The sequence below is a fragment of the Gossypium raimondii genome, chromosome 12 (genome assembly GCF_025698545.1).
Source record: "Gossypium raimondii isolate GPD5lz chromosome 12, ASM2569854v1, whole genome shotgun sequence".
Lineage (NCBI taxonomy): Eukaryota > Viridiplantae > Streptophyta > Magnoliopsida > Malvales > Malvaceae > Gossypium > Gossypium raimondii.
The window spans coordinates 34,333,261-34,350,214 of NC_068576.1; the positions used below are offsets into that span (position 1 = coordinate 34,333,261).

General features: G+C 33.5%; 1 non-coding gene across 1 annotated transcript; it reads right to left on the minus strand.

Annotated features, from left to right (window-relative positions):
- Positions 1–4,185: 4,185 nt before the first annotated feature.
- Positions 4,186–4,293, minus strand: LOC128035768 (small nucleolar RNA R71). Its single transcript, XR_008192317.1, has one exon. It is a non-coding gene; the product is annotated as a small nucleolar RNA R71 (small nucleolar RNA).
- Between the last annotated feature and the right edge of the window lie 12,661 nt (positions 4,294–16,954).

Below are 16,954 nucleotides of genomic sequence, written 5' to 3' on the forward strand. Positions count from 1 at the left end.
GTTACTAGAACCTTAATCTTATTTTTTAACCAACACATGTTTAAAAATACATGGTTGAGATTCAATATCATCCATTACAGGAAAAGAAAAAGGAAGAAGTGGGGATAGTACAAATATTAGTGTATTGTGTTACATACCAATCCCTATTACCTATAGGATTTGCTATTGGCTAAATAGCACACATCTTAGAACACTTCAAACGAGGCCTAAGAATTTTATAATCATATTATCCAAACCAAAACAGATTTTTATAATAAATATTTTAAAATTTACCTAACATAAATAGAATATTTGATTTGAAATAATAAAAAACTTATGTAATATAAATCAAAGAATAAATATTTCTAAATAATTTCAAAATAAATTTATATGATAAAAATTAAATAATTCAGTTTTTCTTTTCTTTTTGCGTTTTAGTCAACATTAAAAATTAAATAGCACGGAAAATATGTAATTCAGTATTATCCTTCAATCATTTCCAATACAATTCAGTACGATAATTTTTATATTATTAAAAAAGTAAATAGCAAGGAAAATATGTGGAGTTGACTGAGGAATGTACAGCATTGGTGGATCTTTTATTTAATTAATATTTCTTTAGAGGAATAAAGTTTATTTATTAAATATGTGAATCCGAGATCTAATATGAATAAAAAAATTGAGGACGTGGGTTTTAGTGCGCTAAAGCGTATTATTCTTCTATTTATGGGCTGTGAGGTTATGAGTAGTTCTAGGTATTATGTCAAAAATAGCATATATGATCAAAACATATAATGAGATTTTGTTCAAAATAAAGAATAAATTAATCCTTATACATTAGATCAAAGAATAAATTGGTCATTTCTATTAAAAATTTTATCCATTTTTACAATTAAAAAATGGCATGGCTGACAGAATAACCAGACAATTATATGTGGCGTGTCACGTACACCTCTTTCTGACATATAGGGATTGGTTTTTAACAGTAGAAATGAATAAAATTTTTAACAAAGGGAACACTTTGCTCCTTAATCTAACATATAAGGATTAATTTACTCATTTTTTGAGTAGAAAATGTAAAATACAATCTGACTCTTAATATAAGAACTTTCATAATACATTTATCGCTATTTGACATAACCATAATTAAAGTGACAAAATATCGATAATTAGTGCCGAAAATCAAGTTTTTGTCTAAAAAACATGGACAAACATATGTTATTATATTGATAATATTTTTAAATTTTAATTTATTAACATTTAAAATGTAAAAATATTAATAAAATATTATAAATTTCAATAGTATTAAAGATTCATATTCATATTAAATAATATAATAATATATTATTAACATAGTTATTATATCATAATTAATATAATTTATTATAAAACTATTTAGTATCTAATAATTAAAATTTTATTTTGAACTGACAATACTTTTATAATAATAAATTATATTACTAAATTCACATTAAAAATAATTTAGTAGATAATAACAAAAGTAATATTATTTATAAAAATAATTGTTGAGTATAAATATTTGAATATAAAATTTTAAATAGATAATATTGAATTAGACTTTGTATTTTACATTTATTATTTTAGATTAATCATGATAATTAAAACTCTTGATTTTTGAAGAGAAACTTCAAATCATATTCAGATAATAACGTCATCCGAAAGAGGTGAAAGATCATTTTAATCAATGATGAGGTAAAATTATGATATTCTTTCACAACACATATATATATAGTTAATTATACTAAATTTATTTTAAACTTACTCTTATTCACTTGTCCAACATGAAAATTTCACTTTATAATTGCACCTTCTTATTATTTTAATTTTACTTTGTGCTATTTTTCTAATTACTATCATAATTATAATTTAATAAAATCTATAATTTACAATAACAAATTTTTATTATTTATTATTATAATTTTATAAATGTTTATGTAATTTGCAACTCCAAAGTAACTAATTACATTATAAGTCCAATGTTGATTGAAGATGATGACAAAGATTATAGATTGAAGAAAAAGATCAAGATAGAAGATGACAAAGAGATGTGATTTTTTTATAGTTCGAGAGTGAAGTTGTGAGAGCGTTTCTTCACATGATGTGGTGATGTTGCAGATTCAAGATTTCGGATTTTTCTTGAGTGGAGTTTTGATCGGGTTGTTGCTTGATGTAATGGCCAAATCTTGAAACTACCTTTTCTTAAGGTTAAATTCTTCTATTAGCCCTTGTATTTTACAAAAATTATGGATTTAGTCTCTATACTTTAATTTCATCACATTTAGTCCTTATGTTTTTTGAAATGGTCAATTTTAGTCCTAGCCCAAACAATAGCAATTATATTCATTTGGTTAAATTCAATCACTAGTCATTTATTGTGCATACAATTGTAGATTTAGCCCATATTATTCAATTGGATTATTTTAAATTCGAATACTTTTTGAACTTTGAAAATTTCAATCTCGGCGCAAATGACAATCATTAATCCATTAATTGGATTTTTAGTGAGTAACATGTGGAAATAACAAGCTAACATGGCATTACACATATGATAATATGTTTGCCACATCAAATTTTGGAAATAACAGAGCTTAACTTAATGAATTTAATAGTTACCGTTTGGTGATGACTGAGCTTTTAAAATTTGAAAAGTACAGGGACAAAAATGATCAAATTAAAGTACATGGACTAAATCTACATCTCAATTATGTGTGCTTATTTCTTGTTTTAATATTTATCCCTGTACTTTAATTGAGATGTACTAAATTATTTCTTGTTTTAATATTATTTGATTTCTAATTTACATGATAAATACTTGATTCTTATTCTCAATTATGTGTGCTTATTTCTTGTTTTAATATTTTCGGGATATTAATTCATGTTTAATGTGCTTATTTCAGTAGAGCAAAAGTCTCTGTTTAAGAGTGGATCTAGCATAACTGAGTGGAGTTGCATGCAATCCTAGAAATAGGACGACATAAATCTACCGAATTAGAGTTAAATCTAATAGGGGAATCCATAGATCGAGTTAATGAGACGATAGGGGTTTTAATTAGAAACAGATTTCAATTAATCAACCTAGAGTCAGTTGTTCTTACTCTCGAAAGAGATATTAACATAATTTAGGGATTTCTACGGATCAAGACACAAGTGAATAAATCGTTTAATTCATATTCATAATAATAGGTGAAGTCTAGTTGGATTCTTTCCTGGGTATTGTCTATCTTATTGGTTATCTTCGATTATTTTCCTATTTCATTCTCTGTCTTGTTCTTAGTTAGATTAGTTTAGGAATTTTAGATTAAAAATAATCACTCTAATTTGTCGGCTAAATAATAGAAAACCGGTAATTACTAGTAATTTTAGTCCTCGTGGATATGATACTCTCTATTCACCATAACTATACTATTGTTCAATAGGTACGCTTGCCTTAGTCGTATTTATAGTCAGTTTAGTGACCTTCAAGTTTTTGATGCCGTTGTCGGGGACTAAAATATTAGGAACATTTTATTTTTATTAATTTAGCCATTTTTTATTGCATTTCTGTTTTTAGTTTAATTTTTACATTCTAATTTTTTCCTTTTATCTGCTTTTGGAAGGTTCCTTTAGTTTAGGACTAGGAGAAACCCGTCGGGACCATTGTTATTTAACAATGAAATTGAAAGTACTACTCGCAGAAATCGTAGAGAAGCAAGGCAAAGTCGACAGAATATAGTAGACGAGCAAGAGGACATTATTATTACTGAGGAGATGGGTGATAATCAAAATAATCAACTACCTCCTGCAATTGCAGCAAATTCTGAAAATCTAGATCTTGTTCCTCGTACTATGTACGATTATGCCAAGCATACTCTTACTAGGGCTGAATCGAGTATTGTGAGACCCACCATTGCTACGAATAATTTCGAACTGAAGGTGAACATTTCTCAGATGATTCAACAATTTGTTCAGTTCGATGGTTTGCAAGACGAATATCCAAATACTCATTTGGCTAATTTTCTGGAAGTTTGTGATACTTTCAAGATAAATGGCGTTTCTGACGACGCCATTCGCCTACGGTTATTCCCTTTCTCGTTGAGGAACAAAGCTAAAAAGTGGTTGAATTCTTTACCACGAGGTTCCATCACTACATGGGATCAAATGACCAAGAAATTCCTACTGAAATACTTCCCACCGGCTAAGACAACTAAGTTGAGGAATGATATTTTTTTCCTTCGTTTAGATTGATTTAGAGACTCTATATGATGCATGGAAGAGGTATAAGGACTTATTGAGGCGGTGTCCTCACCATGGGTTACCTTTATGGTTACAAGTTAACAATAAAACACCTGAAGTGGCTGTTGGAACACTTAACAATAAAACACCTAAAGTGGCTTATGAATTTATTGAAGAGATGTCACTGAATAATTAATAGTGGCAAGTCATGAGGACAAGGCCAATGAAAGCAGCCGGTGTTTACAACTTAGATGCAGTCACCATGTTATCGAATTAGGTAGAACAAATAAATAAGAAAATTGATGGATTATATGTTTCTATGCAAGTACATCCAGTGATGCAATGTGATACAAATGGAGGAGAAATGAACAATCTAGAATGTTTACCCTACGGTCCTAACTCAGAGAACTAATAAATCAACTATATGGGTAATAATTCTATGCCTCAAAATAACCTTTATAGTAACCACTATAATGTAGGTTAGAGGAACTATCCCAATTTCTCTTGGGATGGTCAAGGAAATCAGAGAGCACCACCCCCTCCGGGCTTCTAACAACAACCTTACCAGCAAGAGAAAAAGCCGAATCTCGAGGAGATGTTGACCAAGTTTATCTTTGTGTCAGAAACCCACTTTCAAAACACTAAAGCAACATTTAAAAATCAACAAGCATCAATTCAAGGGCTCGAGAACCAAATAGGCCAACTTGCTAAGTTAATTTCAGAACGACCACAAGGTAGTTTGCCTAGCAATACCGAAACTAACCTAAGGGAGCAACTTCATGCAATTACTGTTCAAGATGAATAAGGGTTATTTGAATCTAAACCAGAACGAAGGCAAGGAAGTGTAGTAAGTAACGGTAAGGTTGAGGTAAGCCAGAATGAGTAAAATTCAGTTCGTAAGAAATATAAACCTCGAGTGTCATATCCTAGCACGACAAAGAGAAACCACACGAATGAAAATTTTGGTAAATTTCTTAAACTCATAAAAAAATACATATTAACTTGCCGTTTGTTGAAGCTCGTTCGCAAATGCTCAATTCCGTTAAATTTTTTAAGGAGCCTTTGGCAAACAAAATGAAGTGAGATGATTCATCGACTGTGGAGCTAAATGTAGTTTGCTTAGCCATACTACAAAATAAACTACCTAACAAATTGAAAGATCCAGAGAGTTTTACTATTCTTTATTTAATTGGTAATTTAAATATTGATAATGCTTTTTATGATTTAAGGGCTAGTTTTAATGTCGTACCTTATAAAATGTTTAAGCAATTAGGTCTTGGGAAACCTAAACAAACTAGGATGAGTATTCAATTAGCAGATAGAACCATTACATTTCCTAAGGGTATTATTAAAGATGTTCTTGTAAAAACTGATAAATTCATATTCCCAGTTGATTTTTTTGTTTTAGACATGGACGAGGGTAATGAAGTACCTTTAATTTTAAGAAGACCCTTTTTAGCAACTGGTACAGGTGAATTAGTACTTCGTATAGCTGACAAAACGATTACTCTCCAAACTCGTGATTCTGTTAGAATATGTATTGATCGAGATGAGTTTACAAGTTCTGTTAATATAAGTAACCATATGGCTCAAGCTTTTTTGCAAGAAACCTCTCGAAAAAACGTAATAGAGCCACGTTTCAATCCATGCGACAGAAACAGAACGACTCATAAAGAATGAATGTTACAAATAGATGAACTGGATGAATGGCGAACACATGTCGAGGAGAAACAGAAAAAGCACGATAAAGAGCCAAAGAGACGCCATGATGAGAATTTCGATGGAACGAACCAATTTAAGGTTGGATACAAGGTACTTCTAGAAAAAACGGATCGACGAATTGCCACTTCAAAGCTTAATGCAAACGAATCAAACCCTTTACAGTATAGAACGTCTTCCCATACGGTACAGTCGAGGTAACTCATTTTGAATTTGACACATTTAAGGTAAATAATACTCGACTTAAACCTTATCTTGGTAGAATAATTGATAGCGAGAAAGAGAAGCTCCAGTTCCACGAACCATCGTGATCACTCGTGCATTAGGTAAGTCAAGTTTAGACTTTAAATAAGCGCTTCTCAGGAGGCAACCCGAGTGTTAAATCTGCTAATTCTTTTTACTTTATTTTATTTTATTTCAAAACTAATTAATTTTCAAAAAAAAAAAATGTGTTTTTGACCCACACGGCCTAGACACATGGGCGTGTCCTAAGCCGTGTGCATTATAAGGGTTCGACAGTGTGTTACATGGCCTAGAGATATGGCCATGTGACCCACACGGCCTGGATACATGGGCGTGTCCTTGGTCATGCGGATCTTGAGACTTTATTTTTCAAAAATTCGATAGAGACAGAGCCTAAAATAGTCCACACGATTGTGTGGAACACATGGGTGTGTCCTAGGCCATGTGAACCTTGAAGCTAATTTTTTTTAATTTTAAATCAAGTCAGAGAGTTATACGGGCAAGGCACATGGCTTTGTGCGAGACACGGCCAGGCCACACCGGCATGTGGGAGTCCACAGGGGCGTGGGAGAAGCAAATGACATCACAAACGACTTAGACACACGACCGTGTGTGCCACACGGCCTTGACACACGGACGTGTAAAGATGGGTTGGCTTTTCAAAATCATACACGGGCTGGTAGGGGTCCACACAGGCCTCACACGACCGTGTCACCCTTAAAACCCTATCCCCATCTTTTTTTTATCTTTTTCCCAACCAAGCACCGAACCCCCTTGTCCGGCCACCGTTCCTTTCACACCCTCGTCACCCCCACACAACCCTTCTCCTACCAACACCGTCAAACCCGCCCCCAACCTCATTTCTTAGCCTTCCTCTTCCTACACGAGCCGTGCCATCACTCACACACACCAGCCCTTCTCCCACCACAGCCTCGTCACCCTTCATCACCAAATCCCACCCCTCCATCGAACAACCCAACCTTCTATTTTTCCTTTCCCTTTCTCACCTCTGACCCTCTCCGACCCCCTCCCTTGTCAAGCAGCCAAACACAACCATCCTCTTATTCTCTTTCTCCCTTTCTCCCTTGCTCTACCCTTGCGTTGCACCCCCTATAACGCCCCAAAATTTCTAATTTCGTTATTGTGAAAATATGACACAAATATTTGTCATCTTTAGTGGTTATGTGTTTTGGGAGTGTTTGGGAGGTCTCAAGTTCAAGCCTTCGCTTTGGGAAAATTTTGGTATTTTGAATGAATTAGGTCTTACTCTTGTTTAGTAGGCTTTTATTTGATTGTTGGGTAAATTACATCAGAATGGGTCTGCTTGTGTGGTGGTTAAATGGTGTGTTATTATGGTGGAGGTTATGTGTTCGAATCCTTATGTAGGCAAGGGTATTATTTTTTTACTCAGATTTCAGGATAGAATTGTGTAATAGGGGAATTCTGAGTAGTGGATGTGTAGAGGGAATTAGGGGAGAAAATTAACGAATTTTGAGGGTTAAAATTAAAGAATTTTGGGGGTTATCGGGATTTTATTTTATTTTTTTCCCATAACCAAATTTTGACTCTCTTTTCCACAAAAAAAATTTGTCGTCTATTCTTCTTCCACTACTCTTGCCGAAATTCTCTGAGATTTTCCATCTTTCTCTTCTTTTTCTTCTTCTTGATTTTTCCCTAATCTATTTATTTTCCTTCATTTTTGCACGCGGTTAGTGCTCGCTTAGTTTCGGTAAGTGTTTCTCTTCGTTTCTTTCATGAATCTCTTAACGACTGAAGTGGTAATGTTTTTTCTCTGCGATTTGGGTGTAGGGGGAGGCTCAGACTGGTGAATTCGGTGTTCTTGTCTTAAGAATAGTTAAACGAAGGGTTATCGTGGGTGGTAAGTTGGGTTTCAGTTCGTTCTTGGTTGTCAATTCGCTTTTAAATCCGTTAAATTGATGTTGAGTATCTTGATTATAGGCTTTGGAGTGTTTGAGGACTGTTTTAGCATCAAACAAAACCATGTGTGTACCCGAAACGCAAAAAAAAAGGGATTTGGCGAAAAGCCAAAATTGTTAAGTCTTACAGGATGAAAAAAATATGGAATTAAATCTTATGAAGTCTAGTTTCTCATAAAAGAAATGGTGTAAGTAATAGAATTGTAAACCGTGAGGTACAATAAACTTTGTGAGACAAGGTCAGATTGAATTCGGGTTCCCCTGTTCTGACGTTGGAAAATTATCAAAAATTGGATAAAAATAATTAGGGGTTAAAATTTACATGTTTAAATTATTAATGAGTCTATTTTCAATAGAAACAAATAGAAACATCATCCAAATTTTTTACTAAGAGATAATTAATTTTTAGCAAAGAAGGGACGAAGCTGTTACACAGCAGAATAGGGGTAAGTTTGAAGATTTTACTGTACTTATTGGCTAGACCAAAAATTATGAAAATTTTATGATAGAAAGGTATTTGAGTGTAGTTTCAAATACATCAAGCGGATCTTAATTCGGAATTCTGTATCTCAAGATATAAATAATTTAGTAACAGTGACTCAAGTAGACAACTTTAAAGGAACATATAAGTAAATAGTGAAAACATATATGAATAATTAACTAGCACAGGTTACATTAAAAATGGATCACGTGGCCAAGGCCAATTTAGGCCAAGTGGGCCACATGGGCCCATTTTTCTAAAAAGTTTGGTAAGGTTTCACCGGTCGCCCAAGTCGACTGTGAAACTATTGTAGGGTTTGTAAGCTTTACTTAGACCCCTATATGTGTGATATGTCTATCTAATTTCTATACCGAGCATGACTTATGATATCTGAATGTATGTACTATTAATTGCATAATGGCATGACATATTTTGTATGTTACATTGCATCGGGGTGGGTTGATGATATTTGGAGGAAGTGCCTGAAAGGCAATTAAGCCTGTTATCTGACAGCTCAGCTACAACCTTTTGATTATGTGCCGCATTTCGGTTCAATATGGTGTGTAGGGATGGGTGGGTTGATTTAATCCCAACATGGAATGTAGGGTTGGACGGAGATGATGTGTAGAGGCTGGAGGGTAGGATTCTGATTTACTGTATCTGTATTCTGTATCTGATATTGGCCAAGGCCTTAATGTATTTCTGAGACTGTATCTGAATAGTCTAAGGCCCAAACTGATTCTGAGATGGGCACAGTCCCCAGACTGTATCTAACTGAATTCTGTTGATTATCTGTATGCATGTTTTTTTGTGTGGATTACACACTGAGTTTGCGAAAAGTCACCCTTTCTCTTTTTTTTTTCTATACAGGTAATCCTCAGACTTGACGGGTCGGTCCAGCGGAGGACTCACGGTAGCCACACGTAAATTTTAGACCGTTTTCCGTTAATTCCTAGAATTTATTACTTATTTGGGGTTTTTGATGTATCTTCTGGACTATAGACTAGTTGGCTTTAAATTTGAGACTTTATACTGTTTTTTATGGATTTTTTTAAACTGCAACTCCACAAAACACGATTTTTTTCTAAAAACTAAGGTTTTTCGTAAATAGAAACGATTTTCCCTAAATTAACTGGTTACAAAAGCTTCCGCTAAGAGACAAGTTTTAAAGCAAATCAATTAGTTTTTCTTCGAATTAAATAAATGTTAACTTACTATAATGGTTTTTAAACTCGACAATCTTGTCTTCAAATCTCTTTTTATGTGACATCATCAAATTCAGTCATAACGTCTAGGTCGGGTTTGGGGTGTTACACCCCCACCCTTCACACAGCCTCATCGCGCACCATAGCTGCTCCCTCTCTGACAGCGCGAACCTTCTATCACCACTACTGCCCCCACCGTCAACCACCTCCCCGTTTCCCTCTTATTTTATTTAGTTAGTTAGTTAGTTATCTTATATTTCTTTTGCTTATTAATATTTTCACTTTCATTTTTTTTATTTTATTTACTCTCTGTTTTCTTTTGGTTATTATTCTTAGTTTTATTATTATAAATTTTTCTTAGTACTTTTATGATTCTTATTATTAGTATCATTTTCGTTTTACCATTGTTATAAACAATTTGGTTCTTGTTGATTAATCTGGATTTTGCTATATCGGTTTTTATTATTCTTATTCATTAATTTCATTACTTTTATAATTATAGGTCATTTTGGTATTTTTGTGGTTAGGCACACCATGACAAACACTTGTAGTCAATCTAAGGTCGCCATCCCCACTTCGAAAAACGGAAGACCCCTAGCGCGACCTCCTCCTCGAGTGCTTTCGTCGAGGCCCGCCAACCCTATATAGGGGTGTTCAGTCGGTTAACCGACCCCAAATAACATTAACCGAAATAATCGACCTTTCAAAATTTTTAACCGTTAACCGAACCGAAATTTTTTCGGTTAATTCGGTCGGTTAACCGAATTAACTGAAAATTTATTTTTGGTTAAAAATTAACCAAATTAACCGAATTACCTGAATTACCCGAATTATTTTTTTTATTTTTAGACTTTAGTTTTAGTTTTAGTTTTAGAATTTTATTTTATTTATTAAATTATTTTTAATTTTTATGATTGGGTTGGGTTAGGTAGTTAGGTTAGGTTGGATACTTGGGTTTGGATTGGATTTAGGTGAATAGTGGGCCTATTTATATATTATAATTTTATTTATTAACTTTTTCGGTTAAATCAAAAAAATTTGATTAACCGACCGGCTTTGAACTGAATTAACCGTTAACCAAAAAATCAAAAAATAATTAACAAACCCCCGATCGAGAAAATTCGGTTAACTGATCGATTAACCGAATTCGGCCGGTTAACCGAATTTTTTCGGTTTTACCTGAATTTTGCACATTGCTACCTTTATATTCGATTTTCTGTGGGTCTCCAAGAGAACTTATATCACCTGCTTCAACTTAGGCCACTCGGCGTGGACCGATGTATTGATTGGGCCCTTTTAGAGCTAGTCCAATTAGCTGATCATGTTCGTGCCATCATTACTACTACACCGTGGGACCAGCTCTTTTCCATCATTGAGCCCACTTACATAGAGCTTACTTTGGAGTTTTGTTCCACATTTACCCTTCAACAGGTGATGTCGTCCCATGACGAGCCGGGCACCATCACTTTCAGACTTAGTGGCATAGTGCGCCATATGAATGTCCCTAAGTTCGATGCTATTTTGGGACTATACATTAAAGAGTTTATGAGTGCCGAGAATGTCCTCCGCCTACATAGGCAGATCCACTACTTGCCATCTCTTTGTTTGATAGACCTTATGGCGAGCACGACACCTTATGACGCGAGTCGCTTGAAGGTGACTTCTCTCGCTCCGGCTTTACGTTATATTCATACTCTCTTAGCTCACACATTGACCGGTAAGAGAGAGAGCATCGAAGTCATCGGTCCTACCGATGCATACTTTCTATAGAGCATGGCCACGGGGCATATTTTTATCTACCCTACTTTATCGCTCTCGCCTTTCGCCATCAGATAGAGCGTAGTAAGAAGGGTCCTATCCGTTTAGGCTCTTATGTGACTCGACTCGATCGACACTTCGGTCTCCTCGACACACTAGAGTAGTCCTTATCGCTTACACTCGTTGGCCAGATGTCCCCACAGGAAATGTCGAGCATGACCCATATGAGGATAATTGAGCGACTTCGTGGAGTGGATCCTCCTTAGTACCGATTATCTCGTTCTGACCTTCAGGATGAGCCCGATGATGATGTCCCTTTCCATCCGAAGATCCACCTCATGAGAGAATCAAGCATGATAAGTTATTTTTCAGAAATTAAAAAATTTTAGGTTGTTTCCCTAAATTAAGGGATTATCTTGAATTTTGAAATTTACAAGTTTGACATCAAAAACCATGATTTTTTATGAGATTTTGAGCCTTTGGAGCATACATTTTTCTTGCTCATTTTATTATTGGTTATAAGTGTGTCAACTTGATTTGTTATTCTAGAACTTGCTTCGTTTATACATATCGAGACCACACCTTTTGATTTGATATACTGAGATGATAAAGTCATTCTTAATGTGTTTTTGGGTGATTAATTATGCAAATTAGTGAATTTGATGCTCCTAATCCGTTAAATTCATGTTTCTATACTTAGGAGAGCATTTGGGAGCGAAAAGAGCGAAAAATGTGCCAAAATCAGACAAAAAGAGTAATTTTTAGGATCCACACGGCATTGGCATTTCCACACAGGCTGGCCACACGCCCATGTGTCAGTCCGTGTCGATATCGCAACCTACTTCCCAAATCCACGGAAAAACCCAATTTTTAGGCTTTTTAAGCATTCTAAAGTCTATAAATACCATTTAGATGAAGACATAAGGGGGCAATTAGAGAAGATTGAAGCAAACACTCGAAGAATGCCATCGGAATCAACTCAGAAGAAAATATCCTTCAAGATTGAAGATCTCCATTTAATTTCTTTTGAATTTTTATTGAGTTTCTTTATGTCTTATGGTTATCCTAACTTTGAGATGTTTCTATTCAAGCTTATAAACTAAATTCCGTAAACACTTAGGGAGGATGAACTCTATGATGAATCTTATTATTTGATTTCTGATTTAAATGATAAATATTTGATTCTTATTCTCAATTATGTATGTTTATTTCCTGTTTTAATATTTTTGGGATATTAATTCATGTTTAATGTGCTTATTTCAGTAAAGCAAAAGTCCCTCTTTAAGAGTAGATCTAGCATAACTGAATGGAGTTGCATGCAATTCTAGAAATAGGATGACATAAATCTAAAAAATTAGAGTTAAATGTAATAGAGGAATCCAAATATCGAGTTAATGGGACGATAGGGGTTTTAATTAGAAAGAGATTTCAATTAATTAACCTAGAGTAAGTTGTTCTTACACTCGAAAGAGATATTAACATAATTTAGAGGTTTCTACAGATCAAGACACAAGTGAATAAATCGTTTAATTTGGATTCATAATAATAGGTGAAGTCTAGGTGGATTCTTTCCTGGGTATTATCTATCTTATTGGTTATCTTCGATTATTTTCCTATTTCATTCTCTGTTATGTTCTTAGTTAGATTAGTTTCATAATTTTAGATTAAAAACAATCACTCTAATTTGTTGGCTAAGTAATAGAAAAACGGTAATTACTAGCACTTTTAGTCCTTGTGGATACGATACTCTCTATTCACCATAGCTATACTATTGTTTGATAAGTGCGCTTGCCTTAGTCGTATTTATAGTTAGTTTAATGACCATCAACGAATTCAATTGAAAGTGATATAATGTATGATAATTATGTTTTGGGCACACCATGATAGTTTGATCCACCACTCGTCTGGTTTGTTGGCGAGTCAGATGATTGGGAAAATTATCATTTAAGCATTCGTCCATTAGCGGTATCTAAGGTAATAGTTGCAGAATGTTTTCAAGTGAATAAAGATTACGACCAAGAGAGTGCGCACCTATGAAGGAGTGCGCCCTAGAGTTGTTTTTGAACACTAAGAGACTGTCAAGTGTGTTAGAAAATTGTAGGAGACTTAATTGTCTCTAAGACCACGCCAAACGAGAGTCTCTGCCGAGATATAGTACGTCCAATTTGTATGAGTATTGTTCAATTGGATTTCAAATCAGGTTAGTTGAGAGTTTTTGGGATTCTGTAGCAATAGGAAGAAAAGATCAGAGTAAAGAGAAGAGTAGCAAAATGAATGAAAGATTACTTGTACACTAAAACAACCCAACTAAACAAATCATCATGTGCAGCATGGTTAGCCATTTCTCAACAGGAGTAAATTCGATTGATTTGTACATTAAAATTATGATATTCTTTCCCATCACATATGTTTAGTTAATTATACTAAATTTATTTTAAACTTACTCTTATTCACTTGTCCCTATCACAACTCAGGATTTAAGTAAATCACACCATGAACGTCACAAGTGAATTAATTAACAAATGAATTCATAATTAATTGATCTTGGGTTCAGTCCAATGTATCATTCTTTCAATGAATATATTTATGTATCTACCTATGGAGTCAACTACTCTAATAGCCAAGACTAGCCATCTCCCCAATTGGAATTGTAAACGACATAATAATCTTTCTAAGTATTTGAATCAAATGCTCACTTTGATTCTTTTCTCGGATTATAGACTCGTTTAGATTATCTATTAAAGTAAGTTATTTTTCTCGCAATATAAACATTCTTACAGTTCGACTTATCATTAGTTTGAACTTAGACAATCAATGAGCTAATATTTTCTTATAATAATTTCGCTATGCCTGCAAACATAAAAGACAGAAACACAAAAGACATAATAGTGAAATGTGAAATTAACTTTATCTGTTCATTGTTCAAATACATAAAAAAACAGTTACATGTTTACTACAATATGGACATATTTCCCAACAATCTCTCACTTGCCCTAGTGAAGTAAATGTGTAATGTTTCGTATTCTCATATCCTCGATGTGTTTATTAAAAATCCTAGAGAAAATAAAAATGAATATTTGTATTATTTGTTAGATTTTTCTTCTATAATGCATATTGTTATCATTAACAAGCTAAAATCATTAAAAAGAGTAGAGCATTAAAGTAATGGTTCTTTGAAGAGTAAGTATTCAGTTATATATTTGAATGACAATGGTGTTGGGAAATGTGCCTATATTGTAGTAAACATGTAACTGTTTTCCATTTATTTAAACGATGAATAAATAAATAAAGTTAATTTCACATTTCACTATTTATGTCTTTTATAATTTGCATGCATAGCGAAATTGTGATTAGCAAATATTAGCTCATTGATTGTCTACAGTTCAAACTGAAGATAAGTGGCATTGTAATGAACGTTTATATTGCAAGAAAGACAACTTACTTTAGTAGATAATCTAAATGAGTCCATAATATCGTAAAAGAATGAAAGTGAGCATTTGATTCAAATATTGAGAAAGATTATTATGTCATCTACAATTCCAATTGAGGAGATTACTAGTCTTGGCTATCGGAGTAGTTGACTCCAGAAGTAGAGACATAGATGTATTCATTAGTATAATGATACATTGGACTGGACCCAAGATGAATTAATTCTGAATTTGTTTGTAAATTAATTCACTTGTGACGTTCATACTGTGATTTACCTAAATCCTGAGTTAGTCACTAACCATGTGTATGCAACTCATATATTTTGATATAAGTGAAGGCTTATGCTCTAAAGATGATCGAGCCCATAGCTGGTTTGTTAGGTACATGACTTGTATATGACATGACTTTGCTAGAAACAATGGAATTCATAGCTCAATTAAAGAGTTAATGATATCCTCTCATTGGCATCGTGTGAATTGATAAATATGGAACGTGGCCACGTGTTGCTCGTTCTCGAACGAGCAATTTATCACAGTCATTTGTTGACAGTGATCAAATTAATCATTAAGAAGACACAATGGTGACAATGAGATAAAATAAAATTGTATTGAGTGAGTGAATTTAACTCAAAGGAATCAAAGATATCATATAAGGGTAACACACAAATGACGAGGTTGTTGGATAAAGCAGTTGGATGAATTACTTTCGTGAAGAGTATACAATAAGGAGTTTTCAATCACGGTACTTCTTGTGGACTGACTCCATGATTAAGTAATTATGAATTATCGGAACGATACTTTTGGACATAATTGTAATCACTAGAGTCTAATTGTATATTTCCGATTGGTCCCTCCACTAGTTCAACAAAAATTTGATCAACTACATTTGAATCAGAAGAAAATTCTACGACTTTGGGAATAATTTAATTGAGTCGATTTATTTGATGTGGAATCAAATTAGGTAGTTGTGAGAATTGTTCAACTAGAGAATTTGATTAAAGAATTTTCTTGAAATTTAATTTGGAAAATCTAAGTGATTTTTGGAAAAATTAATTTTGATCAAGTAAAATTAAATTAATCAAATTAATTAAATTTAATATGATATTTTTGGAAGTTTATTTTCAAGTTAGAAAATTGTCCCAGTGGGTAATTGAACTTGAAAATTGGACCTGAGATCGTAAATTGGGCCTAGGAGCCCAAAATCAAGACCAAAACCCAAAAACTGGTCGAACCGGGCCCGTTATGTGAAATCGGACAGACTGTCCAACAGGTGGCTAGACCGGACCGATCGGGTCGTCACTGACCAGGACTGAACGCACTCGAGGTGTCGTAAGGGTGTCGCACCCGCATCACCGGACACAGTGGTGCCGATGACTACAACGGTGGTGTCCCGGTGATCGACGGTGGTTGGTCATCGATGGTTGAGCAGTGGAAGAGTTACACTCCTACTGGGACTCAACTAGAGAATTTGATTTCAGATTAATTATTTCAAAAATAATATTATTTTAATAGTTTAATATTAAATTTAAATTAATACTTATCTTAATAATATTTTATTAATTTAATATTAAAGTGATTATCTTAATCTTAAATTTAATCAAGATAAATATTAGATTAAATTTAATGTTAAAGTGATTAAGTTTAATCATAGTTGAACTTTCTAAACTCTTCCTATATAAAGAGAGCCTTGGGTCATTATTTACACACACTTGAATTCAAGAGAAAGTTGTAGAGAGAAAATTCTCTAAAGAGATTATTTCAGAAAATTTCTAGAGATATTTTTCTAATTTACAACTTGACCCAAATGTTTAGAGAAATTATAAAATTACTCCACTGGTAATTTTTGTGAAAAAATTTCTAATTAGAAGCGAGCCCACAATCGACAGAAGTGAGCTTAAGGATAGCGGAGAAGACTACTCAATCGAAGTGAATCGAAAATGTACAATTTTGGTTAAGTGTTTATTACTTTAG